Source organism: Dioscorea cayenensis, unplaced genomic scaffold (genome assembly GCF_009730915.1).
Source record: "Dioscorea cayenensis subsp. rotundata cultivar TDr96_F1 unplaced genomic scaffold, TDr96_F1_v2_PseudoChromosome.rev07_lg8_w22 25.fasta BLBR01000253.1, whole genome shotgun sequence".
In the NCBI taxonomy this organism is placed as follows: domain Eukaryota; kingdom Viridiplantae; phylum Streptophyta; class Magnoliopsida; order Dioscoreales; family Dioscoreaceae; genus Dioscorea; species Dioscorea cayenensis.
Window position 1 is genome coordinate 26,536 of NW_024086644.1, and position 4,809 is coordinate 31,344.

At 42.1% G+C, this 4,809-nt stretch overlaps 1 non-coding gene across 1 annotated transcript; it reads left to right on the plus strand.

The window, feature by feature from the left end:
* The first annotated feature begins 643 nt into the window (after window positions 1–643).
* On the plus strand, window positions 644–750 carry LOC120253933. Its single transcript, XR_005534468.1, has one exon. It is a non-coding gene; the product is annotated as a small nucleolar RNA R71 (small nucleolar RNA).
* The last annotated feature ends 4,059 nt before the right edge of the window (window positions 751–4,809 follow it).

Below are 4,809 nucleotides of genomic sequence, written 5' to 3' on the forward strand. Positions count from 1 at the left end.
AACAGTGTGGTTGCGAAGTGTAGCCTAAACTGATTGAAACCTTGTATCCGACGATAGCACAAACTTAGTCAAGGCCTTCTCCAAATCGGTCATTTGGGTCTCCAAGCCTGAAACTCGGTTCTCCATGTTTGGGGCTTGTTGTTGTTGGAAACCCGGTGGTACCATGGCCTTTTGTGGACCTTGGTTGCTCCACGAGAAATTGGGATGACTCTTCCAACCCGGATTGTAGGTGTTGCTATATGGATTCCCTTGGTTCCTCATTGCATTACACACAAAATCCACCTTGTCAACCAAAGATGCATCACCAATAAAAATCGGGCAATCAGAGGGAACATGTCCTCCACCACACTCGGTGCAAGTAGTCACGGCCGCCACTCTATTCAAAATTAGAAGATCTAACTTCTTACTCAACAATTCCACTTGAGCCGCCAATGAAGTTACTGCATCTATTTCATGGAGCCCGGCCACCTTTTTCTTTTCCCGTGCATTCCACTAATAACTGTTCATGGCCATGTCTTCCACTAACTGTCAGGCTTCTTCCAGGGTTTTACTCCTTATTGTACCTCCCGCGGCGGCATCTAACAATTGCCTTATACTAGGATTCAACCTATTATAGAAAGTTTAAATAATCATCCATTCGGGAAATCCGTGCTGTGGGCACCTCCGCAGAAGATCGTTGAAATGCTCCAATGTGTCAAATAATGACTCCAACTCCATCTGTACAAATGACGAAATCTCATTGTGAAGCTTGGCCGACTTCCCCGAAGGAGGGTATCTAACAAGAAAAGCTTCAACCATCTGATTCCACATAGTGATGGAGGCCTTGGGCAAAGAATAAAGCCACTGCTTGGCTCTTCCCTTGAGAGAGAATGGGAAAGTCCTCAATCTGATAGCATCATCCGATGCACCATTAATCTTCAGCATATCATAAGCTTCCAAGACGTTCTCTCTATGGTTGTTTGAATCCTCATTGGCCAAACCATTGAACTGCACTATTTACTGAATTATTTGGATGAATGCCGACTATAGCTCGAAGTTTGGAGCTATAATCGGGGGTCGCACAATACTCAATTATGTGCCCAAAACTGAGGGTCTAGCATAATCAGAAAGTGTCCTCTGTTGCTTATTCTGTTCTGCCATATTATCTGACCCTTCCACTTCTATCTCAGCTTGATTAGACGGTTCTTGTACAAGTTACTTTCCCCTTCTTCTGAGTGCACGTTCAAGTTCAGGATCTCATTCAATCAATATCAAAGGGTTCCCTCGGGTTATTACCTGGAGCTACACTAAAAGAAAGAAAACAAAATTAGAACAATGATAGAAAAAAAAGATATGAAATAGAATGAATGAATGAATAGCTAACAAAACAAAGTGTAAAGTATCTCTAAATGCCTACTCCCTAGCAACGGTGCCAAAAACTTGACAATGCCCCTTGCGTATGTCCCGCAAGTGCACGTGTTTGTCAAAGTAATAAATATCAGATGAGTGGGTATCGTATCCACAGAGAATAGGGAATGAAAACCTTAAATTTTTTCTTAACTAAACAAAAAATAAATAGTGATTTGTGTGATAAAATGTGATCTAACAAAAGAAAAAGAAACAAAAGAAAGAGTACAAGTAAAGGGGAGGTAAGGCAATTGATATAAGTGGGGTACCTGGATATTGATCCGTGTAGGATAATCGTATCAAGTGCAAAAACCCTCTATTATTCTCTCTAACTAATACATTAATGAGTCGTGGAGATCCTTAAATACATGGTTCCAAATCTAAGGTCAACCATGCCTAACTCTATATATGACCCGGAGGAGAAATTGAATAACCTCTCAACCTCACACTCGTATAGAGTCGCAATGAGTTCTAGGGATTCCAAGTGATAAATCCTCTCCCTAGATGTAGACCTAAAATTTTGGTCAAGGTGGAAGGTCCCTAGCCACAATTAAGCCCGAGGTGCTAAAATCACTTCAACGCTTCACTCTATTACCCCTGCAACTAAGCCCCAGCGGAAGGTCATCCCTTAGCCCATTCACTCTACTATGACTCTGAAGAACTTTAGGAAATGGAGTAGAATAAATCACACCAGAGGAGAAAGAGGACGCTTCGCTACCTCTTGACTCACCCTCTCAAACCTCTCCAATCTAGCTTTGTCTAACTCTCGTAGTGTATCACTCACTCGCAAGAGTTACCAACAAGAACTCTCCATAGAACTCAAATAAAGCATCAATTAATTGAAAGCATAATAAAAAGGTTCAATGAAACGAACACATCCTAGGGTTCACAAATATCCAAGTACCCAGTAAAGGCTTTAGCTCTCCATGGAGCTAATTACAATAAATGATATCAAATGTAAAAACAAAGAATCCATAGAAAACCCCCTCGATAGTCGTGGTGATGGTCTTGTGGAGTGTCCTCTACTCATCCAAGGGTCCATTTGTCCATCCTAGGATACACCTCATCAGATCGGTGCCGATGAAAACTCTTCCACTAACCTTCTTCCAAACGGAGCATGATGTCAAAGCCGTAGAACCTTTCCAAATCTTTATCCAATACCTCTCAAAACTCTAGCCGCAACCCTCTCTGAAGTTGGGGAAAAGATGAAGAAAAGAATGCTGATATCGGGGCTGAAATAGGCCTTAACTAGGGCTGGAATCGGGAATCCACACGCCCATGTGGGCGCCCATGGGATTTTTCGCCCACACGCCCGTGTGGATTCTCTGTTTTACTCTTTCTTCGGCCTACTGTGAACAGTACTGCTACAGTGTTTGGCACAGTGTCTACTGCAATACCGGCCCGAAACACTCTCGAATCCATGTTTTCATCGAGGTAACGTAAACGGGCACACATTTATACCATAGATCACTTTGCTTGTTCAACATACGAACACGTTGGTAGAGAACTTGCTCTACATGTACAAGCCGGAATGCTTGAATGTGACTGCCTTGTACCCCTCCAAATCGTTATGCTAACTTGAATGCAAGGAGGTTGGCACATATTCTCGTATCTTAAACCTGACTTATGTCTTCTCGTTTAAACCTTCTCAAGACTTCCTCCAAATGGTGCATTCATGATCTACATTGGCTTCTTTCTCTAACCTTCGGCTTCACAACCCTATATGCATGAAAGTAACATAAATGCATACATATTAGCATTAAAACCCAAGAAAAATAATGCTCATCAAAAGGAAAGAACACATTGTATTCTTACATAGAAGCACTCATCATATGCCCTTTCCTGGAAGAATCAGTAGAAGGGACACCTTCATGTCTTGACCGTACAATGGTATGATACAAGCGTGTCAGGAGCACCCAGCACATGTCACCTATTATTAAATAAATTACCTTCGGCCGGGTTATTTCAGTGGCATGGACACGATCGTGTCTTAACTGTGTCAAGCTTGAGAACACCCTTCTACAAAGATTTCATGCTGGATCAACATTAGGCTGAGATATTCAGTGGGTATGATACGAGCGTGTCTAGCATGAGTACTTTAACTCTTTTTAAGTATTCTCTCATTTTCTTCACAATTTCACTCTAAATTGCATCGAGGCCCCCTATTCCTACACATATAACAAAAATACAAATAATAGCACTGCTCATGCATAGAAGTAAGCTCGAGAACAAGTAAAATGATATATTTAGGGTATGAAGACATCTATACAAAGTGCACTCATCACTCCCCCCGTGCTTAGCTTAAGCATGACTATGAAAAGAGCACACAGACCATGCTTCCTCTGAAAGCACAAGAAACTCCCATCCAAAGATAAACATGGGGAGATAGCCCCCCTATGCTTTGCCTATGCTTCCACTGAAGAGCAGAGGAGTTTCCATCCAGAGAAAATCATGGGTGGATGGCACGCCCGTGCTCTGCTCGTGCTTGCCTTGGACTTTTAGAGAAATTATCTTCTTTACTTGATTTTGTCCCTGATTTTACTACATATGTGTTTTGAGCCCTAAAAGCTTGCAACAAAAACAAACATACTCAGAAAAGCATCATTCATAAACAAAAGGTGCTAAAAGAAAAGCAAAAGAGTGCATTGGAGGTATGCAAAATATGATATGAAATGTACTCATCATGATTATTAATTATGATAGGTGTTATGTGACAATCATATTCTAGAATCGAATCGGGGGAATTCGAAGGCCTACTAGCCCCAAATCCTTTGGTGATTAGGTCTAAATCACTAGAAACTTAAGATGGAATCTCTTCCATCCTAACCTCCTTTGTTTGCCTTATGTGCAGGAATTCCACCAGAAGAGACCAATAAAACCCTAAGCCTAAGGGGCAATTAATCCCTAATCCAGAAGAGACCAATAAAACCCTTATGTAGCAATACTGTAGCAAAGTACTGCAGCAGCACTGTTCACAGCCGCCCGAGAAAACAGGAATTCAGAGAACCCACATGGGCGTGTGGAAATTATTCCACATGGGCGTGTGAAAGATCCACAGGCCCGTGTAGTCGCCCGATTCAAGCCCTATTTAAAGCCGATTCAGCCCCAATTTCAGCATTCTTTTCTCCATCTTTTCCCTAACTTGAGAGAGGGCTTCAGCTAGGGTTTTGAGAGGTATTGGCTAGGGTTTTGGAGAGGTTCTACGGCTCCGACATCATCATTCCTTAGGAAGAAAGTTGGTAGGGGAGCTTCTGTCGGGGCGTATCCTATACCAAACGATGGAATCCTTGGACGACGAGTAGAGGACTCTCTACAAGACCATCGACACGACCATCGAGGTGGTTTCTCTATAGATTCATTGCTTTTACATTCTATTTCTTTGATTGTACTTAGCTCAATGGAGAGCTAAACCCCTAGTTGGTA